General features: G+C 39.2%; 1 protein-coding gene across 2 annotated transcripts in view; it reads right to left on the bottom strand.

The window, feature by feature from the left end:
* TOX (thymocyte selection associated high mobility group box) overlaps positions 1-27,376 on the bottom strand; it is a 338,355-nt gene that overhangs the window by 265,876 nt on the left and 45,103 nt on the right. Inside the window, exon 1 of one of the 2 annotated variants that reach the window (XM_062188465.1) lies at positions 26,316-26,492. The exons of the other annotated variant lie outside the window; for it this stretch is intronic. The gene's annotated coding sequence lies outside the window, so the exon portion shown is untranslated. Of the gene's footprint in view, positions 1-26,315; positions 26,493-27,376 lie in introns of those variants that run through there. 2 annotated transcript variants of the gene reach the window in all.

The raw sequence follows: 27,376 nt of genomic DNA, 5'->3' as shown, positions 1-27,376 counted from the left end.
AACTGGCAAATTCTGTTCTTGGTTATGATCTGTAGCAGTAACCAGGCCACGGCTGGACTAATCAATCTACTCAAGTGTCTGATGCAGTAGCTCCCTGTCTGTACCTTCAGAATTGTCAGAACCCTGTGCACAGCCATAGATAATCCCATGCACACTCGCCTTCTGAACTCGCCATTTAAACACCGTAACTACTTATCCCTGTTTTCTCTATGAAGACACTGACATCAGAAAATTTAAAAAATTAATCGCCCAAAACAGAACTTGCAGCACAGCAAAATTTCTAGACATCTGACTTCAAGTTAATATGCCTTCTCCCAAAAAGCAGGCAAAGGAATCAGTTTCCTCAGAACTGTTCTCATTTTTTTTTCATTTATTAAACTTTTATTTAATGAATATAAATTTCCAAAGTACAGCTTATGGGTTACAATGGCTTCCCCCCCCATAATTTCCCTCCCACTCGCAACCCTCCCCTCTCCCGCTCCCTCTCCCCTTCCATTCACATCAAGATTCATTTTCAATTCTCTTTATATACAGAAGATCAGTTTAGTATATATTAGGTAAAGATTTCAACAGTTTGCACCCATATAGCAACACAAAGTGAAAAAAATACTGTTCTCATTTTTAAAAAAATATTATCATAAGTGAATTAAGCCAAAAACAAAACAAAACAAAAAAACCTCCTTCTGGTTTTCCCAGGATTCATTATTTAAACATTGAAGTAACATCTTCTATCCAACATAATTTGTATTTAGATCATATCATTTTATGTTCATATATGTGCATGCAGCATAATAAACATTAGTATATGAGTGAGACTTGCTGAAAGATACTCAAAAATGTCTTAAGGACATATCGTAAACTCTTTTCAGCCTGTTTGCAATCTATTCCATCAACTTATTTTCATTGATATTATAACCAAATTAATTTATCAATTACTACTTGATCAAATAATGAAGGGAAAAATGAAAAAAAGTTGGTGACATAAGAGAAAATGCATGCTTAAAGTGTCTATACTATACTTGAATCCATAATATAAATCAGTTTGCTCTTTCAACTTAAGGACCATAAGAAGTTAATCACTCAACTGCTAACATATGTTACTCAAACTTCACTCAGCAATTATGTGGTCACCCAGAGAATCAATAGAATCAATGGCAATTAAGTCAGTAATCAATAAACTCTCCTCTGCAATGGATATCAAAGATTCCAAAACTTTATCTTTCTGTTATTTTAAATAAGCTACTACAGGAAATATATATATATATACATATATATATATATATAATCAGCATATGGAATTAAAAAAAACTTGGAACACCAGCATCTTGTTCTACTTTTTAATATAGGTTAAATTCAATGTGTTAATGATCATGCCAACAATATATCAAAGCATTAAGTATTATAAACTAGACTTAGAAAAAAATCCCTTTACTGAATAAGATAACCAGAGCAGACCAATAACTAAGCAATTATTCAGCCAGCTGCAAACAGCAGTGTGGTGAACCTGCCTGGCTCTCCATTTTTCTAATCTATAAATTATTTTAAATCCCTTGTAAAAAGATTTCAATAGGATTTCAAACAATGGTTTTCAAACACTCAGGTAAAAGAGCATTTCTGCTGGCTACTGATACCTTTATGAACTCCTGAGTTAAACCACTTCTATGGATCACAGAGTGCTTTATAGTTTCCCAAAAGAAAGTGAGTCTGTTTGATATATGAGTATTTAGAAAGTTCGCTTCTCTTTTGGAATGAAGTCAAAGAGAGAAGAGTGGAGTGGTGGGGGTTTCTATACTAAGCAGACTTTGAAAATTAAAAGCACAGAAGTATATGTTCTTGTGTTATACAGTCACACTAATAAAAGCAATAAAACATATCCAGGGGATGCCTGACATGAACAATTTCATAAGCCTGCTATCGATCCCTGGATTCTTTTCAAGTGAGGTTGCTTTTGCCATAACCGGTTCCCTTGCGCATTTTCTAGCACTGCACTCTGCTAAGCCCTGTGCTAAATATAGGAGAGCCTGGAAGTTCAGGTTTTGTGACAATTTATTGCAACTTTTGTCCCATTGTAAAGTTTATTATACATCAGGATTAATGCCAGTACGTGAGGAAAGCAGATTTAATGGAGGCACAGCTCAGAGCTGACGGGAGAATTAAACCAGATTGGAATCCCAGCACAGTTTCCCTCTCCCTTGCAGGTCTGTAGTGAGGAGAACATTTGTGAAGGTGTTGCTGGCACGGCATGACACTACTCAAAGATCAGAGATGATGAACCAGGGAGTGAAGCACCGACATATGCTACATCTCCATAATGAACATTTTCTATTTCTTTGATCAAGTGCTTAAAGGGCCAATGGACTAATGAGTTAAGAAAAATGAAAATTATGTAACATTTAGTTGAGACTTTTTCCTATTATAAAGTTAAAAACTAGTTTAATCGAACTCTAAGTTGTAAAACACAACATAGGGAGGAAAAGCCCATACTTTCACTTCAACTTAACTCCTTGAACGGACATAAAATCTCAATATGTTTTAAATGTTAAGTTCAAGATAAACTTCTGGATCTTATAGTTGCCCACCTGACATTTGTGGTGTAGGGTGAGTATTTCTGCATCCTTAATAACTTTGTTTAGACAGACTTGAGTTGTTTTTGCTTTTGATGTGAAATATCTGTAAAAACAAAACTGAAAAAAGCACCTGTGGCACTTTGCAGTACTTCACCAAAATGGAAATCTTTATGTTAATCCTGATAAAGGGACCAAATCCTTCTTTGCTTTAAAGATCAACTCTTCATCATGAAATATTTATAGGAATCTAATATGAGAGGCACTGTATTAGATGCTGGTCATATGAAAATTAAAATTAATACGCACTTTTTATGGCATAAAATTATCAGCTACACCAGGAAGATTTTAGATGATGTCCAGAACATAGAGACAAAACCTGCTGGTGCTGTATCCAGAATATTTGACATCAACATATGGATGGCAGTGGTCAGATGGAAAATACACATTCATGGTTCTTACTTGGGAAAAATTAGAAAGAATGGGAGACCTTCGACTTCTTTTGCGAAGGAACAGGTTTCCCACTATGTGATAAAGACATAATTTCCTTTAGTTAATGTGTAAGAAAGAAGTACCTGGGTTTAAGAAAATATCAGTGACAATGAGTAAGTCTAAAACAATCCAGACAAGCTTTGGGATATGTCAGATATTTCAGACAATTATAGTTGAAATTACAGTATCTTTAAGATGCAAATAAAACAGGTAAAAACAAACACAAGTTGCAATTTAGTTAAAATGGTATCATATTTTGTTGTGAGCACTGTGTTTCTACATAGTCTGGGTCTTGGCAAACAAAGAACATCTATTTTGAATTTTTAAAACTTCTTAAAATAATCTCAGCATATGATAGATGCTTTTAAGAAACCCGTTGAATGAAACTGAATGTTTAGATTTCTCATTGAAGTTATAAAATAATGCCGATGACAGAAGTTGAACTGATATTAAACCCTCAACATCACACTAACTTCACGTTTGTCTCTTTTCTAAAATTAAATGGAGAAGCTGATCAGCTCTATTTAGTGAGGCAATCTAATGAGCTCATCTGAATGATCTTAGTTGCATTTGCCTCACTAGCAGGTGTGTTTGCCAAAGTCTTTTTCTTAAAATTAAAACCAAAAAGATTTATTTATTTATTTGAGAGGCAGAGACAGAGAGAAAGAGAAAGAAAAAGATATTTTCCATCTGCAGGTTCACTACCCTAGTAGCTGCAACAGTCAGGTCTGGGCCAGGCCAAAGCTAGGAGCCAGGAACTCCATCCTGATATTCTATGAGGGTGGCAGGGACCCAAGCCCTTGGGCCATCTTCTACTGCCTTCCCAGGTGCATTAAGAAGATCTGGATTGGAAGCAGATGATCCTGGACTCAAATCTGTGCTCCCATATGGTATGCGGATGTGTTAAGTGGCAGCCCAATACCTGCTACTGCAATGCTGGCCCCTCTTAAAATTTTATATATTTATTTTCCCCTGTTTGAAAGACAGAAACCTTTTATCCACTGGCTCACCTCCAAAATGCCAGCCACAGGCAGAGCTGGCCCAGGATGAAGTCAGGAGTCCAGAACTCAATCGCACGTAGGTGACAAGAATTCAATTACTCCAACTATCCCTGCTACCTCCCAGGGTATGCCGGAAGCTAAAATTAGAAGCAGAGTCAGGACTCGAACCCGGGCATACAAGATGTGGACCTCCCAAGCAGAAACTTAACTGCTGCAACAAACATCTGTCCAATGCCAAAAGTTTTGATGCTATATTCTATTTTTCCTTTAAAACCTATAAGCCTGGGGCTGGTATGGGGTCAGCAAGTTAAGCTGCGGCCTACAATGAGTGCATCCCATATGAGTATAATCCAGCTCACACTAACACTCCTGGGAAAGCAGCAGAAGATGGCCCAAAAACTCTGATCTCTGCCACCCATAGGAGACCTGGATGGAATTTCTGGCTCCTGGCTTCAGCCTAGGCAAGCCCTAGCTATTGCTGCCATTTGCGAAGTGGACCAACAGGCGGAAGCTCATTCTCTTTCCCCACCCTCCACTTGCTCTCTCCCTCTGTTTGTAACTCTGCATTTCAAATAAATAAATATTTTTTAAAAATTAAAAGCCTGTTAAGGATTTATATGCAAAAAAGCTAAATGGTATTAATCCAACATGATGTTATACGTATAAAATTTCATTTTAGATGAAATCTGAATATTCAAGGAATCATCTCATAACACTTTTATCCTACATATTTTGATGCAATAAATGGTATATTTTAAAAATGCAATTGGAGCCCATTAAAGTAGCATTATAACATTATATGTATAACTGTTTTTGTACAAACTTGCAACCATGCCAAAACTGTGTCCTCACATATTGACTTGAAATTTACTGCAGTCACTTTCCAATGAATATTTAGTATATTTGCAAAGCGTGCATTGAGATTCTAGTCTATGAAACAGATCACTTTAATAAAATCAAATGTCACCTATGATGTAGAGATAAATCACATTATTTATGAATCACAATTTCTGTACTGAATTTTATGACAACTTGCCCCTAAAGTGGCATGCATGGTATCAATAATTTGAGATTTAATCTGCAGAATTAATTCAAGTGTGGATTTTAGCTGACTATTCTTAAAACAAAATATCCCAATCTCTCCACTTGCCTGAGAGCTTCAAGGTATACCCACAGCAGTGACAGTATTTGAATTAAATTTCCATATATGCTATTGTGTTTTATGAGGCCCCAAAGTCCACCTGGATTGAAGCCAGTTCTACCATTCATCAGCTGGGTGACTCTGAACACGTTGCCTGACACCTCTGTTCCTCAGTTTCTTCTGATGAGCCTCAAAAGATTACTAAGGATTACTATGGCACACCTTAGAATATTAGTAATGCAACTCACCGAGGCACAATGAAGATTAAATGCATTCATTTTGCAAAATTCTTAGAAAATGTCTGCATGTATAAGGTGCAATGAAACATAAAATGTAATAAAATTTTTAAAATGTTGGAGCTAGTGCTGTGATATAATGGGTTAAGCTGCTGCCTTGGGTGCCGGTTTGATTCCCAGCTGCCCCAACTTTTGATCCAGCTCCCTGTTATTGTGCAAGAGAAAGCACTGGAAGATGGCCCAACTACTTGGGCCCCTGCACCCACATGGGAGACTCTGAAGAAGCTCCTGCTCCTGGCTTCGGCCTGGCCCAGTCCTGATCGGCTATTTGGGGAGTGAACCAGCAGATGGAAGACTTCTCTCTCTGCCTCTGCCTCTCCCTCCCCCTCCCTCTCTCTGTAACTCCACCTTTCAAATAAATAAATAAATCTTAAAAAAAAAAAAAAAGAGCCCTAGCTTCAAATCATTTATCTAGGACCCAAATATCAACTTAAAAAATGACAAATATACTTTTAAATGGTTCAAGACTTAGACAAGTCTAACCATTCTTTTGAAATTCATTTGTAACAAAATTAATGATTATTACTTTCACGGAATACTCTGGACATTTTGTGGATGAGGATAAATCATATATAATACCCAAACAACCACACTGTTCAAGTCAGTGAAAAAATGTTTGAAAGTGTGTTGATCAACGCACAAACATTTGTCTCACTGACTAAGCCATTCAGTGTTAAAACAGAAGCAGCCCAGTGTTCACTATTTGAACTCTTTAGATTGCAGAATCCCCATCTGCTTTACTAACATGATACAATGAAAGACTGCTATCTCCCACAGAACTGTAAGGACTTCCAATGCCTAGGGAGGAGATCAGCAGAACACATGGTTCGTGTTTGCCCACATTCTGCCGCAGTCGCTCACTCGAGCTGCACTGCCCCGAGCATCTCAGCAGGCTCGTCTGAGAAATATATTGGTCTGCCTCAACTACAGAAAACATAAAACATAATCTTGACTATTGTTTCAGTCCCTTTATAAGACCAATAATTCAGTTGTCTTATATCCAGAAACGCGGTCTTTATAACATGTTCTGTTCTGTACTGACAGTTTTATACCATTTTTCTTTAAGTGTCATGTATTTCAAATGGCTTTATAGTAAGAATTATTGCTTAAGAGTCACTACCTCCCTTATGGAATCCAGAGAATTTGAATCAATGTGTTAAGTGGAATTGAGAACACATGTATGCTGTTTAAGGCTTTGTACCTTATCTTTGGCCTTGAAATATCTAAATGCCTCATCTATTTCTATTGAAAAGGAAAATAAAAGAAGGGTTCGCTAATGATGCATTAAAGTATCTTTCCTTAAAATTATAGTAATTCAAGAGCGAGCAATACTTTTGCCTATTCCAGGAGAAGTGAAAACATTTTTCTCAAGTCAGAAGTTTATACAATACGTTTTCAAAAGGAAAACTAAGTGTACTTTTATTAAACTCTGTTTTCCAACTTTGCATCTGGACTCTAGCATTAAATTAACCATATCAGCATAAGAACCAGTGAATGAAGGAAGAGAGGTCAGATCAATCACTTGTACCAACTTGAAAGTTCATCTCCAACTCAGTTTTGATGGCTGAATGTGTGAAAAATGAATGACCAAAATGATCTAAGAAAACTCCACAGCATTTTAAAGCTAGAAATGCATTGTAACAATTTATTTTAATTATTAATCAAATGCTTACATTATAATACCAATTAATAATTGATGCTATAATTAGCTGTATTACAAACAGTTCATAAATAGGCATGAGTATGGGCATCACGAGCATGTAGGGGTCATTGCGATCACTATGCACTCTTTCCTTCCTCTGGCAGAAAGAAACCAGGAAAAACACATTTACACAACAATTTCAAAACCTTGTCCAGTACTCCCAAAAGTCCAAGATCAGAAACTGTCTTCTTTTATCCTTCTAATCTACCCATATAGCTTTGAGTCCATTGGAAATGGCGTTTATGATTTGCATCGCATAGTTTAAAATTTCAAGATCCAGTCTTTAAAAGGGTAGAAAGATTTAGGGGTTGGCAATCAAACTTTGACTGACACAAATATATTGTTTCAGAAATATGTTTAGCAACATTTCCAGGAATAACAACAACAACAAAAAAAGACCATAGTTCTGAGAATTATATTAAAGGTTGTGGCCTGTTATAACTTTGAAAAAGGAAGTTTCCTCACCACAAACCAAACGTGTTCCACTAAATGTACATTCTCATAAATTATAGACATGTCCTCCACCATGTACCAGCAGCCACCACAGGCTCATAAATAGGAGAAAGCAAGTTTCATCAATCTCCTGGGCTTCACTCTAACAGTCTTCTAGGGGTTTTTCTGGGAGCCCACTGAGAGCCGCTATGCAGTGTTTGCTGTCTTACTTTGTACTGTACTGCTAGAGCTGATTCAATGGTAAGCTTGCTGTAATATCAAAGGGAGAGCCATGTTCAGATCAGCTGCAAACAGGTCCCAGGGGACCTGCACTGTTGCAAACCTACAGGAACCTTACCCTTGGACCAGCACTAGCAGCCGGGGGCCTGACCAGGCAGATCAGATAGGAGATGGGGGCTTTTCTGCAGGCCTCCTGCTCAAAAGCAACGTTTTCTCATGCTTGAGCTTCGAAGGAAAAGAACAAGGGTCCAAATGCACACTGCCCTTTGTATTTTGCCTACTAGCCTTTTACCTACTGCAGAATTCCAGGTAATAAGAAAGGCAGTAGCTTGGAAGCACTGGTGAGCGAGTGAGGATTCCAACAGTCACCACGGATGAGCACCCATCTGAGCCTAAATGGACCGAATCAAAGAAGTTGACTCGCTTCTCTGTGAGAAAATTCATTCATGACAAAGTCCCACTGGAGAGCCTTTAGGAGAAATGTCAGGTCCCTGCCTCATAACCTTGGTCAAATTAGATGGGGTCAAATATTTTAAAGTAAAAAAAAAAAATGAAATCAAACTAGGAGGTATTTTAATTTCAGCATGGAGGAGGACTTTCTAAGTGTAACGCAAAACTCTATTTAAAGATCCACATTGCTCTCCCAAACCAGCAATCTGGGTCTGCACTCCTTGTACTTGCTCACTGTTTCAGGAATATCTAATGGTCAAGTCCTCTCTGCCCCATCCTGCAACTTGAGACAGACTGCACAGAGCTACATCCCAGGATACAAGAGCAATGATCATCCTAAGTTTCTACAAGACATCCTCAACCAAACACAAAAGTTTGTTACCCCTTGGAAGTCCTAAAATATCTTTACTTAAAGTAATTGCAAAGTGACATCACCATATGAGAAGGCTCATACACATTTATTTTGCCAAAGAGATCCAGACATTTTGTTAACTCTGAAAATTAGTAAGATATAAAAATTTTGAAGATTTTCTTGGGAGTTTTTCCAAACCAAGGTACCAATATTGCTATGTTGAAACCCTCAGGCAAATATTTGAGACTCAAATTGCTTGGTGGTTTCTTTACAATGTTCTTAGGACTATGGTTTTCGTGATCCTCAACCACAGTCTCTCATGTGAAAATTGAAATTTGTGAACATTAGTATTGTTTCTTGCTGCCAGAACTAAATTTGGTCCCTATGGAGACCCAAGAAATAAATACTTAGTGATATGTGTCATTCATTATATGAGAGATGTGCACATCAATGCAAAAATTCCCACTCCATATTGTGCAAGGGGTCTTCAAAAAGTTTGTGGAAAATACCTATCATGAACAAACTATGCATTTCAAATTGTTTTGCACCAAAACAAGTTTAATGACATTTTCCACGAACTTTTTGAACAGTACCTTCCTACCAGTTGAGGAACCTGCTGGTTTCTGATTAAAACAAAACTGTGCCTGCTACTTTCAGTCTGGAGGGAGGAACAACAAGGGAATGGGAAAAGCAATGAGTCTTTGTTGGCAACAAGCTAACTCTCCATTTTAACCCTTGGGAGAGTTGATAAGGTCTAGAAAATCTATAAACTGATTCAAACAACAGATAATAGATAAAAGCTGGTCTTAGCTTTTTGTAATGTAAGGTAAATTTTATCTTTAAAGAAAGAGTATTGGGGCTGGTGCTGTGGCTCACTTGGTTAATCTTCCGCCTGTGGCACCAGCATCCCATATGGGTGCCAGATTCTCGTCTCAGTTGCTCCTCTTCCAGTCCAGCTCTCTGGAGGATGGCCCGAGTGCTTGGGCCCTGTACCCGCATGGGAGACCAGGAGAAGCACCTGGTTCCTGGCTTCAGATCAGCGCAGCGCCAGCTGTAGCGGCCATTTGGGGAGTGAACCAACGAAAGGAAGACCTTTCTCTCTGTCTCTCTCTCTCACTGTCTATAACCCTACCTGTCAAATAAAAAAAAAATTTTTCAAAAAATAAAAAGAAAGAGTATTAAAGACAAACTTTGTTGTCTGTTCGCAGACATTAAATAGTGAATTTATACTTAAATAAAAATATCATTTGGATTAAATATCTAAACATAAAATGAAAAGCATGCTATGTAACTTCCTATTACTAACCAGTCACATCCTGTAAAAGAAAAAAATCACAAACAAATCTCTACCCTTTACCATACCTCACATGTGACACCAACACCTTTACAAGCTTTATTTACACCTAAGATGCAAAGTACCCGGACACAACTCATAAGCTTATTGTGAGCATAAGAATGGTTATTATTAAGATCAGAGTTGGTGAACTCAAGAGGTTTCCATTGCCTTGGCAGCTCATGACAAGAGCCTTGGGTGATTACTGACATCATAAATAAGAGTGTCAATTGTTAAATCAACAACAGGAGTCACTGTGCACCTGCTCCCCATGTAGGACCTCTGTCCTTAATATGCTGTACTATGCGAATTAATGGTAAAACTACTATTCAAACAGTACTTTACACTTTGTGTGTCTGCGTGGGTGCAGTCTGTTGAAATCTTTACTTAGTATATACTAAGTTGATCTTCTGTATATAAAGATAATTGAAAATGAATCTTGTTGAAGAATGGGATGGGAGAGGGAGTAGGAGAGGGGATGGTTGTGGGTGGGAGGGAGGTTATGGAGGGAAAAGCCGCTATAATCCAAAAGTTGTACTTTGGAAATTTATATTTATTAAATTAAATAAAAGTTTAAAAAATAAATAAAATAAAACAGAAAAGCTAAGAAAACAAAACAATTAAGCAGCTACTCAATCAAGTTTCTAAGAAAGAGCAAAACAGAACTTTCAGAAGCTGCTCAGAGTGGCTCTGGCATTTAGAAGCTGGAACAGCTCTCTAGTAGGGCCACAGTCACTTTCCAGGACAGATGAAAAAGAACAAAGAACAAGATTCCAGCATGTTCTCAAGATGACACCGAAGTGGGAGAGAAAACAGCATGAGCTGGTTCCTCTAGGTACCCACCCAGAAGGTGCACGTGGACCCAAGGAAGCAGAAGGCAGGGAGGTCAGCCCTGGAGACTGGGCAGGAGTCGCTGTGGTTTTAGAAATGGGGAGCTGGAGTCACATCCTGAGCCCTGGAAGGAGGCACCTTGATCTTTTTATTGGTCCCTTTTTCTTCCTGGAAATACTATCAGAAAGCAAGCTAGCAAGCCACACTCTTATAATCATGTGGCGAGGCCCCAGATAATGAGGCACCTGAGTGTGAGTCCAGCCATCAATCTTTAAATTTCCAGGTAGCAGCCGTCTTGTGGTCTGTGATGGGCTGCCTGCTCCAAATCAGAAACTTTGCCTCCTCAGGCTCCAGGCACAGGGTGGCATGCTCCAAGGTGACATTTCCGAACTATAACCCCTTCCCTAATGGCCACCACCTAGCAAGAGCCTCCCATACCAAGGTGCCCTGTGAGTTTGCAGTTAACTAACAAAAAACCACAATAGGCTACTTTTTAAAATGTCCATAAAGAAATTAAACACATAGACCAGGGTATCCTCAGGATACCCAGAATTGATCTTTAGTCTTACTCATCAAGTACAATTGGTGGTTATCTTCTGAGCAAACTGAGATGGTTGGACCTCTCTAGAACATAGGAGGCAAGAAAGCGAACCCTATTGGACAGCAACAAGGGCAATCTGACCAGAGAGGATCTGAATTCTTGGTCCACTCAGGTACTCCAGCAACTCTGTATTAGTTTGTAAGGGGGAGGAGAAAGGAGTTTTTAAAATAACGGTGGATAATGAATATGGACAACTAGGGAAGTCATGGCCCATTTGCTGTTTTTTAAAATTAATTAATGATTTGGGGCCGGCGCTGTGGCGCAGCAGGTTAAAGCCCTTGCCTGAAGCGCTGACATCCCATATGGGTGCCGGTTCTAGTCCTGGCTGTTCCTCTTCCAATCCAGCTCTCTGCTGTGGCCTGGGATAGCAGTGGAAGATGGCCCAAGTTCTTGGGCCCCTGCAGCCACATGGGAGATCCGGAGGAAGCACCTGGCTTCTGGCTTTGGATCAGTGCAGCTCTGGCCATTGTGGCCTGTTGGGGTGTGAACCATCGGATGGAAGACCTCTCGCTCTCTCTCTCTCTCTCTCTCTCTGTATAACTCTGACTTTCAAATAAATAAATCTTTTTTTAAAAAATTAATTAATGAATTTATTTATTTATTTTATTTAAATTTTATTTATTTAAATAAAATTCATTAATTAATTTTTTAAAAAAGATTTATTTATTTGAAAGAGAGAGAAAAAGGAGCTAGATGAAGATCTTCCATCCACTGATTCATTTCCCAAAATGCAGGCAACATTTTGGTCTTCCCAAAAGGCAAGACCACGTTGAGGTTGGAAGCTCGCACCAGGATGGCAGGGACCCAAGTACTTAGCCCATCACTTGCTGTCTCCCAGGACATCAACAGGAAGCCAAAATTGGGAGCACAGCTGTGATTTGAACTCAGGCACTCAAATATGGGATACAGGTGTCCCAAGTGACAACGGCTACCCAGAGGCCTGGCCGGCTGGTGTTCTCAGAGGACAAAGGAAGAGAACTTCAAAAGCATGATATATTCTCATCCCTCTTCTTCCACATCACCAAAATGAAAATAAAATGTAACTCCATTCTGAGAGCCTGAGGCAACATTCAGTTGACGATCAGATGAGCTTCTACAGCTTATGGGGTCCAGGTATGGGAAGAAAACAATCTAACTGGAAGGTAGATATAAACCTTTTCTTGCTTAAAAATTATTTTCCTGAGCAATACCGCCTAGTAAATGATATCAAATGGAATAAGCAAAAAAAAAAAAAAAAACCTAGTAAAATACATATCTCCTCTGAACGTTAATACTAATGTTTCTTAAATGTCCAGACAGTGGTCTACTGTCAACTCAGATAACATGGATTTATATTATTCTTCAAGAAAGAATTCCATATCAGAAGGCCCATATTTCAATGCAGAAAGGATTATATTATTTGTCAAGGAAAACACATTACTCTTTGAAAAACAGAAAAGTTGACCTTGGCAAACTGTTAGTGAAATTGTTCCTCCTTGATTTCCCTTATATGCAGCGTGTAGGAGAGCACATTTTTAGTGCTGCTTGGTGGCATTGTTTCAAAAGAACTCTTGTTATTGTGGCCAGAAATGATCGGGGAATGTCTAGAAAATGGTTCACACTAGTGTTGGGAAGTGATTGAACTCTTGTTTCCACCCTTTATGATACAGAGCAGAAAAATCTTCTAGAAGGAAAATCATCTAGATTTTGGTAATAAATAGGCACTGGCTTAACATTTCTTTATCTTTTAATCATTTTCCCTTGATCAACCACGATTCTCTTTTTAAAAAAAATCAGAAGCAAAGCTAAAATTAAAATCAACGTTTATTCTTTGACAAAAACCTTAAGTTGTGTAACTAGTTCCCATTTGATTTGGATGCTGTAACCTTATTATTCCACTTGGTAGCAGGTGTTATTACCCCTATCTTTACAATAGTTGATAAGTGTTTAATTTTGTCAAGGTAAAATTTGGTATCCCCATATTTCAACACATTTTTGTCTATAGACTAATCAAAGCTTTCTCAACTGATTTACTTATCCCAGCTCTTCCCATTTCCTCCTTATCCTTCTGGATTCCAGTCCTACTACTTACTGTTCATGCTATTATATTATATTAGAGAAATACACCAGACCCAAAAAGACAAATAGCATAAGTTGTCTCTGATTAGTGGTAGTTAATAGAGTACAAAAAATGTATATCACAAAGTCAGTATTTTGTAATTTGATTATTGCTTATAACCCTTATCTATGTTCCTATGGAACAGTGGTCTTTCTTCTTTTTACTTGTAGAACCCTTTATTTAGAGGGGCATTAAGTCTGTGATTATAAAGTAAATTGAAGTTATATTATCACAAAAAATTAAAAGAAAAAAAGGAAGGATAAAGGGGTCTGAGTGAGGAAAGTATTGTTTCATTTTTAGAATTATTTATGAAATACATGAAATCTATTAACTTTATATTAATCAAAAATGCAAAAAAAAAAACATGATAAGCAATGTGTTTTGAATGCCAGTAACTTTTCTGAAGCATTCTCTGCATGTTGTGCCAAACAAGTGGTAGCAACATCATAAACTAGACAATGCCATTAGCCCATGTTACAAATGAGGAAGCCAGGACTCAAAGAGATTGATGATGAGTTGCCAACTGAATCTTACTGTTTAATGTCCTTGATATTTTATATTAAGGATGAGGAATTAAGCCACTCATAACCAACCAACGCTAGCTGTAGAATAATTCTACTGCTGGGGGGAAAAGCTAACTGAAAAATGCAATAGGATTCTTTATACTCAGTGTTTGTCTCTTCTGTCACTCCCTCCTCAAGATCTTCCATTAAAGCTGCATCATTTTGGATTTACTGAGAAATGAGTCAGCAAAGATTACAGGAAATTGCCATGAGAGTGTACAGTAAGAATGATAGATTACACACAATGCAAAACAAAAGATGAAAACAGAAGATAGTTTCAAAATTGCAGAACAAATCTCTGTGTGTGTACATTTGTGCACTAAAACATGTCATTAACTGATGGGATCGAGGTGGTGTGAATGGCAATGCTTCAGCTTCTAATTAATCAGTGTGGATCATTGACAACAAATGCAACCAAAGCAATTGGTATTGACTGCTATGATGAAAGGCATTTGATAAGAAGATCTGATGAAAAGCAAAGACATGGAGCAGTTTACCTCCTGCGAATGGAGACATGGCCTGTATCTCAGAGATAGCAGTCAGTGCAGGTTTAGTCATTACCCAGCATTTCCTCTTTGATAGCCTCCTCTTCTGTGATTTCCTCCACCACAATTTTTAAATATATTTTTTAAAATGTTTATCTGATAAAAATCCCCTCTCTTCCCCCACCCCAGAGTCCCTCACAACTACAGAAAGCCCCACCTGGCCTTTGAGACTCTTCCCCAGTTTCAGAGTTGGTGGCCAGGGGTTGGGAGAGGAGGACAGCAGCTCTGAGAACCAAGCCCCATCCTTTCCTTTGGGCCATTCCACTCGTTGACACGTTCCTATGAAAAGCTAAGCCACAGGGAACTCAGAAGGCCCGGCATTAGGGCCTCCAGGATATCACCCAGGAAGGAAGCTCCCAGCAGAGCTTGGGAAAAAGCAGACTCTGCCTGTGCCAGGGACAGAAGGGCAGGGAGCAAATCAGAGTCACTCCTCCGCCCTCCTCAGCTTTTCACTCCTCCTTCAGACTCAGATTTCATTTATTCATTTTTAAATTTTTATTTGTTTCATTCGTTTTCAGAAATTCCCAATCTTGTTATTGAGGAACACTTACTAAGCTAAACACCAATACAGCATTTCGGGATTTCCAATGGGTCTCCAATCCCTGACAACTCTGCCCTAGCACCCACATGACCCCTCTATAACAGGACCAAAGATTTATGTTAAAAACCTGAGCCTGGGCCTGGGGTTGTGGCGCAGCAAATGCTGGAGTGCCTGATTCTAGTCCTGGCTAGTCTGCTTCTCAACTAGCGTCTTGCTGGCATTACCTGGGAAGGCAGCTGCTGCAGGCTCAAGTCTTTGCTACCACAAGGGGAAAACTGAGTGGAGTTCTTGGCTCCTGGCTCTGGCCTGGACCAGACCCGCATACTGGGGGCATTTGGGGAGTGTATCAGTGGATGGGAGATCTCTGTCTCTCACTCTGTCACTATGCCTTTCAAATAAATAAATAAATCTTAAGAGAAAAAAGAATCTAAGAGTCAAGTAGAAAGGGGATAAGAAATATTTCTATATATTACCCTCATTGTTTTTTGTTTCTATATCTATCTATCTATCATCTATTTATTTTGGTCCCTGTCTCTTCTTACACCAGTACAGATCCTTCTTTGGATTTCCATAAATACTCACTGAATATTAAACATTCACTATGTACTTTGAAGAAACTGGGGAATTTATGATGTTCTGCCTTGAGAACTAAAGCTGGGGCCAGGGCTGTGGTGTAGTGCCTGCAGCTCAGGCATCCCTTATGGGCGTCGGTTCAAGATCTCGCTGCTCTACTTCTGATCCAGCTCCCTGTTGATAGCCTGGGAAAGTATCAGAAAGGGCCCAAGTGCTTGGACCCCTGCACCCATGTGGGAAACCTGAAGAAGCTTCTGGCTCCTGGCTCCTTGCTTCTGCCTGGCCCAGCCCTGGCCATTGGGGCCATTTGGGGGTTGAAAAAGCAGATGGAAGACTTCTCTCTCTCTCTTTCTCTGCCTCTGCCACTCCCACTCCCTCTCTCTAACTCTGCTTTTCGAATAAATAATTACATCTTTAAAAATTAAAGAAAAAAAAATAAAGCAAAGATGATGAAATTTACAAATTGGCTAAAGGTTCCGGAGCAATGTGATAGAAGTCCTCTGACAGAGGTTGGTGGTAGAGGATGGGGAAAGAGGAAGGTAGGTGTTGAAAGGAAGGTGGTTAAGGCAGCCTCCTGCAGGAGGAACTCCTTAATCCCGCCAGGCAGCTGCCTTTAGAGCAAACAGCAACAAGAGGTTAGGACTGAGAGAGTCCTCAAAAAACATAAGCATTTCATGCATATGGAAATTTTAACTAGACAATCACATAAGCATGGTATTTGCAGGCTGCATGGGCATAAGGGAGGAGGCAGCTTCTAAGTGCAGCTTTTATTTTCTGATGTGTTTCAGCAGATGCCTCTTTTGGATAATGATTATTACCTGCTCTAAGTAGACCACTTAAAGGTTGTTGCTGATCTTCCCCATTTAAAAAAAATTCAAGAACACGTGTTGTTATTTTCCAGTTGCTCCTGGTGACAGGTTGAAACAATTATATATTCTTCTGTCCTTTACTCCTTACTGGTGGAGTCAAGGCCACCTATATACTTTCTTGTTTCCTCAACAACTATATGATCTATGACAATCATTGGCAAGAAAGGGTGTGTGTGTGCTTGTGTACACTCGAGAAAGATAGAGTTAAAATTATAGACTCAATGGAAAATAGATCTGTCATTAAGTTTTAAGCCAGCTTTTTTTCCCTGATGATATGGATTAACTCCTTTAAATGCTTTAATTTAATACTTTTAACAAGGAAAAATTAGCTTGTAAAATCTACATGCAAAAAGGCATTTTTTTGGTCTTAAAATGCACATTTAGTTATTACAGAGCTCGCGCTACCGCATCCCTATACATTCCTCAACCAAACTACCTAAAATGTAAGTAGTGAAGAATTTATAAAGGATCTCAATCAAACATTTCAACTAGGAGTGCTGTGCATATGACAAGATGTAAGACATGGGAATTTGCTGTGAACCAACAAAAATAAATATATCAAACACTGTACATTAAGTGCTAAGAAGTGCTTATTTTTGTTCCTCATCCATCCAGTTAAAAAATCTGCAAATTTATTTTGTTCCAAAAGATTGAAATTAGCCAAATAATTCTAACTATGGGATTATTTTCTAAAGATACTTACATTAAAGAGTATGGTTTTAGAATTAATCTGAACTATAAAAGAATATTTCAGTTTTATGTTTCTAAAAATCATCACTGTAAATCACATAAATGTGAATGAATATAGACATATTTAAGTAAAGAAAAACATCCTTAATTCTTTCTGCTGTGATGGCACACATCAGGAACTAAGCTGTAAGTTCCTATAGGCCCTCTGTTGTTGTAAAGGTACTAAGAAAAGAATAAAAGACTTTAGGAATGACAGAGATTTAAAGACCTTTACCTAATTCCCCTGGGATTGTTCAAGAGCTTGGAGTGGGGGTTGGGGAAGGTGAAGGAGGGCAGAAAGGAGCCAGATATTAGTGCTGTTGTAATTACTATGTTCCCTGTGGTCTCAAATGCTAAAAATGAACGTTTCCTCTATTACAAGGATATAGACCTTTCTCACTGCAAAGCTATTAGCATATATAATGCACATGTCTGAAACATCATGGCTGCTCTGTCATTCTTGGGAGACCTTCAGGGACCTGGTTATTGTACAGTCCTGAACTACAGCCAGTGCATCCTGTGTAGTCCTGTAGTTTTCCAGCATATTTTCAAAAATCAGTTTAAGCAATTTTCTCCGCATTTAATGGCTCAGTCTTTTCTAACAAATTAAAATGTTTGCATTGTCTCAACTCTGGACAAAATTGCTATATAACTTGCAAATGAGAAAGCACATTAACATACTTCATCAAGTGCCAACATCTCTATGAACAAGATAATTTAACATGCAATTCTAGAAATCCACTAATGGAATATTTCTTTAAAAATACATAAACAAGCTTCTCAAAAGTCGAAACATATATAAACTCCTGCTCTTGCTTGCACCATTCTAGGGCATATAAAGTCGCAAGAAAATGAATGACATTAATTTGTTCCTTTTGTACAAATAGATTTCCTTCTGTATTTGGAAGGCAGAAATGGTGCCTTAACATACTCAACATTTTCTCTCTGATTTCAGTTCTTTCCTCACAAAAGTAGAATAAAACAAGAAATGTTACTTCCCTTATTCAGTTTTATTTCAACCCATGTCAATTTAGCATATTTTAAAGTCTGTATAATTTTTTATAAATGAAAGCGCCATTCTAATGTTAATTTGGATCAATCTTCCAAACATATGATTCTAGGTTTCTAAAAGGGGCCCACTTGAGGGGGCTTTTTAAAAGTGAACAAAAAAGCGCCCTGAGGCTGTCCAATTCACATTTAACCTACTTACATGAAAAAGGAACTGCTTTGGTTAAGAATAAACTTCCACAAGCTCAGGTTCAAGCTAAACACACCAGCATATTAGTGAGGAAATGAGACAGCAAATGGTAACCCCTTTCATACCAATATAAGAATACTGAATTTATTTAAAACACTTGGCAGAAATTCTCATTTTAATTAAATTACATTTACTGAAATAACATTTTCATAATTAAACAACAACCAAAAAAAAAAAAAAAAAGAACAAAAACCCTATCTCTCAAAGAGGCTAGCAAATAGTTATCTCAGCTAGGTAAAATGAAAAAAGGAGCAAAGGATTGTTAGACTGAATGTGAGTAATCTGGATTACAATTGCACATTAGTTCCATGGTTTTCAGTGATTCAGAAGCCGTTATTATCCTGCTGCCATGTAAAGTTAATGTTAAGCAGATAGCAAGTTTTGTTATCAATGCCTCCTTGGAGGAAGTAACTTAGTACAACCTTCATATTTAATTTCTATTACCTGCATAGTAGAACCCAAAAATATCATCTTAGTCTAAAAGCAAGGTGATCTGGATTGTTTCTTTTGCAAAAGAGGACATTGAGGCCCCTCAAAAAGTTAACAGGCTTGTTTTTAAGCACTTAGCTAGGTAGAGGGACTAATTCTGTAACTCAGCGGCTTCCCACTGCATAGCCTGTCACGGCAGACAAAAAGGGAAAACAGTAGCAACAAAAGCTCAGTCCAAGCCAAGACTACTTTCTTTCCCTCTTGGTTCCCTCCTCCCAGAAGTACACAGGAGGACCACAGTTCCTGTCCCAAAAGGATGGAAAGTTGTCAAAGAATCATGCTGAATCTCGCATATGGGCAAAATCAGTCATCAAATACTCTGTTTCCACGATTTACTGGAATGAGAACAAAATTTTCCATTAAAAAAATTCTGAATGTTCAAATTCTCCAAACAGACAAAAGTTTGCCAGAATATTCAAATGATCAACCTCAGCTATGGAAGGTACACAGGGAAAGAAAAACAAAAACAAAAATAAAACCAAGGAGGGAAAGTATATTAAGCCACAGGGAAAACTGAACCACTGCTTCCCTCCTGGCTATTGCTGAGTGCTGGTGCCCTGAAGAGTGAAAGTATTGTTGACAGAGAGTCCCCCATTCAGAAAAGGACTTGGGTTTCATACCTGTGCGGCAGGATAATTTCATGAACAACATATCCAGTTAAAGCCCAGACAAGAGGAAAGTTTGCTACAAAAGGAGTACCAGTGAGCTTCCATAGCTTCCCTCTCCACTAGGAGGTTGAAGTAGAGAACAGGGGAAGGGAACAACCACACAACAACTGCTTTTTCAGAACAGATGACTAAGCGCTGATAATGTTCTTATACCCAGTTCTTTTCAGTACAAAGAATCAAATGACACATAAAAGTTAAACCCCATAAAACTGAGTGTCTCTGACAATGACTAACAATAGGAGCTTCCCTTTCTTTACTAATTACCCAATTGTGTACCCCCATGCCTCACACACACCCAAATGTTGCCTTGCAATCAAAGTTAAATAGATCCCACGAATTCTTTGCTTTGTAAATCTTCCCCCAAATTCTTTCAGTAACAATCCGTTATGTTTTCTGCTCTGGGTAATGCCAACTTGAACTACATTGTGAAGGCCATTTACCCTCACAGGTCCCAGAGACTGTTAAGAAAAAAGCTACCAGAAATTCTCCCCAAGAGTCTAATTTGCAAATTAATTTCCTTGTTCTCTGTCAGCAACTCTCAACTTCTAAGCTGGTGGGTCAAACTCTTTATGGCCAAAAGTTCATGATGACTAAGATGCAACAAAACATAACGTTAATAAAAATAACACACTATCTTTCCTAGGACTGAACCCAAACTGGTAAACACATTGATATTATGCAAACTAATGTGCCTGGAAATTATTAATAGGTAATGCGGAGGGGAGGGGAAGTTTTCGGGAAATACTGACTTACACACCATTGAAACAAGTGCCTTTTCTGCAGACTTTCTTCGTGCTGCTTAATCCTACCGCAAATGCAGAAAAGGCGGGGAAGGAAGAAATGTTATCATTTTTAAACTTCTAAATAACTTCAAAGCACAGAAAAAGAAGTTTCCTACATGCCCCTCCATTTCTAGAAAAGAAAAACAAGAAGACTGCCTTAAAGAGATAGCTTAACTAATGCCCCAATTTAAAATTGCAATTATAACAAACATTATTGATTCTAAACATCTTCTCTCCTTCCAAATGCATCATGGAAACCGAAGCTTACAGCCCTGAGAAGCTGTACTGGCCCAAAGCCAATGCTCTACACAAATGGCAGAGATAGGGAATCTTCCTCCAAGGATCAGGCTCCTTTCATTACAAAAACTGGAGAAACTCATCTCCTCTTAGTAACCCCACCTCCAAAAGGTAGAAGAAAACAATTTGAATGTTTTCACCATAAGGAAATGATAAATGTTTGAGGAGACCGGTGTCAAGGTATCTCAGAGAGTTCATAGAAAAATGGAATGAAAAAATTGAGTTTTTTTTTTTTTTAATTATTTATTTGAAAGAAAGACCAACACTGAGAGTTCCCACCTTCTGGTTCACCCTGAAATGCCAGAAACAACTGGGGCCAAAGGCAGGAGCTGGGAACTGGGAACATAACCCTGTTCGCCCAGCCGGTGGCAGGACTCCACCATTTGAGCAATCACCCTTGTGCCCCAGCGTCTTCATTAGCAGGAAGCTGGAGTGAGGAGCCAGAGTCGGGAATTGAACTCAAAAATTACAACGTGTGTCTTAACCACTAAGGTCCACTCCCACTCAGAAGATAAGTTTATTTGGGTACAATAAATTTTGGAGTTCCATGGAGAGTACTTTTTATAATATGCATTTTCTATGAACTTTTTGAAGGTCCTTTATATGCATAGGTTTCAAAATTTTTCTGCAACCAAAAATAAAAACTTATCTTTTAATTCCATTTTTATTAACATTTTGAAGTATTGATGAACATTTCACAATCAAACATCACATGGTACCTCATAAATATGCACAATATTTAGGTATCAATTAAAAAATTTTATCCTTACAGAAACAAAAAACAAATTTCATCCCCAATTAGAGATGTGGTAAAAGTTAAAAAAATAAAAACTTCATTTTTTGCAATTTAATTTGCCTGTCTGACACACTAAGGATGTTTTACACTTCTTTCCATTATCAGAATGGCATTTTTTCCTCCATAAGGCTTTCCAAGATATAAGATCATATCTGTCATTTCCTTTCTGGTATGAAAGCTGTAATTGTTCTATGTAAAAATTATTATATGTAAAAGTAAGTAACCTAATATGAAAATTGATCAAATAACTTGTGAATATTAAACCCTATAAATAGAGACTGTAATGAATGCAGTTTTCTATTTAAAGTTCTTTAAAACATGCCTGACACTCAGTAAGTGGCATATAAATGTCTGACAGTATTATAATGCTGATGCCTTCATATAAGGCCTCATTTTCAAATATTCAAAATTCTCATAGGTTTCCTGAAAATCCTCATATTTCATCACTAATTTAATGCAACTTGCTCCCTACCTCTGAATGTTGAAAACAGTAACGTTGGGGCCGGCGCCATGGCTCACTTGGTTAATCCTCCGCCTGCGGCACCGGCATCCCATATGGGCACCAGGTTCTAGTCCCAGTTGCTCCTCTTCCAGTCCAGCTCTCTGCTGTGGCCAGGGAGTGCAGTGGAGGATGGCCCAAGTGCTTGGGCCCTGTACCCGCGTGGGAGACCAGGAGGAAGCACCTGGCTCCTGGCTTCAGATAGGCGCAGCGCCGGCTGTAGCGGCCATTTGGGGGTGAACCAACGAAAGGAAGACCTTTCTCTCTGTCTCTCTCTCTCACTGTCTATAACTCTACCTGTCAAATAAAAATAAATAAAATGAATAAATAAAACAGTAATGTTTTTAAAGCAGAAAAGAACAAGATATTTCCCCCAATGACCAGTGATTCTTCTTGACAGTCTATGGGGACAGAGAGTTGAATATAAGAGAATCTCGTTCACAGAGCTTTGTAGATGTCCAGTGGGAAGGTGGTTTAAAGGAGGAGGAGATGGAGGCTGACAAGGAAGGACATGAGGGTAGGGGAGGTGAGAAACAGAAGATGGAGAGTGAAAGGGCAGGAAAAATAAAAGAAAGGGAGGATGAGGAACAGGTAACAAAGATACCAGTTCAGGTCCCAGCTGCTCCTCTTTTATCCAGCTCTCTGCTATGTAGAAGATGGCCCAAGTCTTTGGGCCCCTGAACCCACGTTGGAGACCCAGAAGGAGTTCCTGGCTCCTAGTGTCGGATTGGCTCAGTTCCAGCCATTGTGGCCGTTTAGGGAGTGAACCTGTGGATAGAAGACCTTTCTCTCTCTCTCTCTCTCTCTCTCTCTCTCTCTCTCTCTCTCTCCCCCCCTGCCTCTCTGTAACTCTACCTTCAAATAAATAAATCTTTTTAGAAAATGAAATTCCATTGAGAATCAGTCTCCTATACCAGGTATTCTAAGGGGTTTACAGCTTTAGCTAATCTAACCTTCACAATACTATACTCTTAGAATGCTTGTTATCTCCATTTGGAAGATTAGGACACTGAGGCATAGACAGGTGAGCCTCTTGCTACCAATCACACACACGTTGGTGTTCAGCCAGACTCCCAGGCAGGCTGCCGATGGAGCCTGGGTTTGTAGCCACTTCACTGAAGAGTACAATACTATTGTTCAAAGGTTAAGGTAAGACAAGAGGAAATCTATATTGCCTTCTGATAAGGCAGAAAGAACCTGCTGGAAGAAGAGATGTGGGAAGGGTTTGCTGGAGTCAGCCAGGTGAGGCAGGGAAGGGCATTTGAGTCAGGGAGAGCAGCCTGTTGAATTCACGGTGGCTTGAAACAGCAAGGTACATGCAGGCTCAAGGGCATTGTGCAAGTGCATGGGGGGGTTCCTGAGAAAAGCCAGGAGTCTGGCCAGGAGGGCTTGTGTGCCTTGCAAAGCCACTGACTACAAGAAGAGTGGATAGTCAAGTGATGGAGTGAGAAGTGATGAGGGCTCTCTTAAAGAGGCAGAGAAGGGATGGGGAGTGCTAAGTAAGACAGGAATGCAGTTTATGAACAGACAGGTGCTAGCACCCTTGGCTACAAAAAGTGATACTGATGGAGCAACTAGGATCCCTCCCAGGGTATGGGGTTGAGTTACCTGGTGATGGGTACAATTCTCCATATTAGAGATTAAATGAACATGTAGGACTTGGTGGTGGTGGGGGATGTGAACCTTTTGATTTTGAGATGCAGGATGCCCAAGAGACAGAAATATAGATATCAGCAATAAGGAGAGAAATCTCCAGTGAAGACATTCTTCTAGAGAGCTCAGTTTGTAGGTAATGATTGAAACCATGTGTTTTGGGGACTATCCACCCTGGAAAAGGACATATATACAGAAAGGTGATCCAAAAGTGAGCTAGCTCCTTATGAAAATGGCTCATAATTTTTTTAATTTGAAAATCAGAGTTAGAGAGAGGGACACACACACACACACACATACAAGGAGAAGGAGAGGGAGGGGGAGGGGGAGAGAAGGAGAGGGGGGAGGGGGAGGGGAAGGGAAGGGGGAAGGGGAGGCGCAGGGAGAGGGAGAGATCTTCCATTGTTGATTCACTTCCCAAATGGTTAGGGCTCAGCCAGGTAGAATTCAGGAGCATCTTGGTCTCCCATTTTGGTGGCAGGGGCCCACAAACTTGGGTCATCTTCTGCTGCTTTCCCAGGGATATCAGCAGGTATCTCCATCAGAAGTGGAGCAGCCAAAACTTGAACCTGCACCTGTATGGGATACAGGCATTGCAGGTAGCAACTTAAACCATTGCTCCACCAAGCCAGCCCATGAAAATGACTCTTAAGCACAGTGTTCACAAACTCAGCACACTCTAATCTGAGGAAGGTCCAAAATAGACTGCAATTCTCAATGAATTACATAGCACTGGCTCAGGGTAGGCATTTGATCTAATGGTTAAGACATTAGCTAGGATATACACATCACACTTCACAGTGCCTGGGTTTGATACCTGCTGGCTCCTGATTCCAGCTTCTTACTAATGTGTCCCAGGGTAGAGGGGAATGATTATGGCTCAATCAATTGGGTCCCTGCCTCCCATGGGATACTACATTGAGTTTCCAGGTCCCAACATTGGCCCAGCTCAGTCATGGCCACAGTGGGCATTTGGAGAGTAAGCCAGCAGATGAAAGTCCCCCCATCCTACCCCCATCTCTGTCTCTCTGCCTCTCAGTCAATTTTTTTTATTTTCAAAAAAGGAAAATATTATAAAGCTAGGGAAATGAAACTTTGTTTAAAGTAATTAGAAGTACTGACTCATTGATCTAAGAGGCACAGGGGTCCTTAGGAGAAATGGCACCAAACACTAGAAATGCACAAGGAAAAAACCTCAGATGCATTGTACAGTGAGTTAGAAACTGAGAGACTTCACAGAGGCAAGTGTCTTTTGGATTTGGCAACTTGGATATCATTGTCCACCTTGAAAAGACAGGAAGGGCAATGAGGAGTCAGGAAAGGTGGCAATAACATGTTACATGAGCAGATTGGACTTCCCAAAGCTTGGCTGTAAATGGAAGACAAGAGAGAACGCTCAAGAAGAACTTGGATTCAAACATTTGTATTTTCAGTATGGACGAGACATGTGAGGTGGTATAGATTGAAGATCATCTTTTAAGTCCTTAGAAGATCTGAATTTCCTCTAATTTTCTTATATTCCTCCTCCTTTTCTACCAAACTTCCAAAGATCATTACACACTATATTACACATTATACATGTTCAGGTAAATGTTCATGCAGTTGAAATCCACTGTAGTTCATTTTTTTGCTTAATATGTGATTATATAAACAGATTAACATGTTAACCAAAAAGGAAGTAAGACTTCTTTATTTTTGATCAATGCATGAATATCAGTTTAGATTGTATCCTTCCTGGATCATGGATATCGTATTTTGCATAACAATGTCCCTATGGGTAGAAACAGTATGAAATTTCTTTTTCTTTCTCAGTACTGGTGTTTTGCCACTGCTGGGCTCCAATAGATCAGTGATAACATCATAACAAACACACATGGAAAGAGTTTCTGCTTACAAATACTATCTAAGGTTCCTGCTATGCATGTGGGAAAGCAGAGGAGGGTAGTCCAAGTACTTGGGTCTCTGCCACCCATGTGAGCGATCAGGAAGGAGTGTCTCACTGCTGACTTCATCCTGGTCCAGTCCTGACTGTTGTGGGCTTCTGGGGGAGTGAACCAGCAGATAGAAGGTTTCTCTTTCTTTCCCTGCCTTTCAAATAAATAAATAGGTCTCTTTTAAAAAAGAAAGATTTATGTTTTTGAAAGGTGGAGTGAGAGAGAAGGAAGAGAAACAGAGATAGAAAGAAACCATTTATCTTCTTGTTTACTCTCAAAATAGCGGTAACAGTCAGGACTGGGAGAGGCTGAAGCCAGGAACCAGAAAGTCCACCCAGGTCTCCAACGTGGGTAGCAGGGACCAAAGTACTTGGGTCATCTTCCACTTCTTTCCCAGGCACATTAGCAGGGAGATAGATCAGAAGTGGAGCAGCCAAGATACAAACCAACACTCCCATAGGGGTATCTTAGCCTGTTGCACAATGATGGCTCCTAAACAAAAAATTACTAAAAGAAGAAGTAGGAGGAGGAAGCATAATTTGTCATAATGGTCATTAAGACACTGCTTGGGACACTAGAATCCTACCTCGGGGTGCCTGGGTTTGAGTCCTGACTGCTCCTGGTTCCAGCTTCCTACTAATATTCATCCTTGGAAGCAGCAGTGATGGCTCCAATGGTTGGGCTCCTGCCACCCACATGGAAACTTAGATTGAATTCACAGCTTGTGGCTTCCACTTGGTTCAGTCCTTCTCTCTCTCTGCCTCTTAAATAAATAAAATTAAATTTGAATTGAAGAAACTGCCTACATAAGAGATACCAAAAATTAACATTTAGTGAGGAAATGTGCAAATTATGCTAATAGAAAACTACATAGTAATAAATTAATTGGTCATTTACTCTCTTGTTCTGAACAGTCACAGAAATCTGAAATTACAAAGATTTCTGCCAGCCCTTAAGGCATTCGGATCTTGCTAAAAAGCCCATGAGAGTTTCTCAGGCATGGAAAGCCAAGACACTCTGGCAAAAAATGACCTAAATGAAAGATCTCTGTGAGATCCCAGTGGAAAGAATGGGCCATCAAAGAGGAGATACCTTTCTCTGAAGGGAGGAGAGAACTTCCACTTTGACTATGGCTTTGTCTAAATAAGGTCGGAGTTTGTGAACTCAAGAGGCTTCCATAGCCTTGGCAGCTCATGACAAGAGCCTCGGGTGATTACTGATGTCATAAATAAGAGTGTCAATTGTTAAATCAACAACAGGAGTCACTGTGCACTTGCTCCCCATATAGGATCTACGTCCTTACTGTGTTGTACTATGAGAATTAATGGTAAAAATAGTCTTCAAACAATACGTTATACTTTGTGTGTCTGAGTGGGTACAAACTGTTGAAATCCTTACTTAGTATAAAGTTATCTTCTGCATATAAAGATAATTTTTTCTTCTTTTTTAACTTTTATTTAGTAAATTTCCGAAGTACAATTTTTGGATTATAGCAGCTTTCCCCCCCATAACCTCCCTCCCACCTGCAACCATCCCATCTCCCACTCCCTCTCCCATCCCATTCACATCAAGATTTGTTTTCAATTATCTTTGTATACAGAAGATCAATTTAGTATATACCAAGTAAAGATTTCAACAGTTTGCACC

The sequence above is a fragment of the Lepus europaeus genome, chromosome 4, assembly GCF_033115175.1.
Source record: "Lepus europaeus isolate LE1 chromosome 4, mLepTim1.pri, whole genome shotgun sequence".
In the NCBI taxonomy this organism is placed as follows: domain Eukaryota; kingdom Metazoa; phylum Chordata; class Mammalia; order Lagomorpha; family Leporidae; genus Lepus; species Lepus europaeus.
Note: the sequence above shows the minus strand (reverse complement) of the source record. Positions and strands in the feature narration are given on the sequence as shown.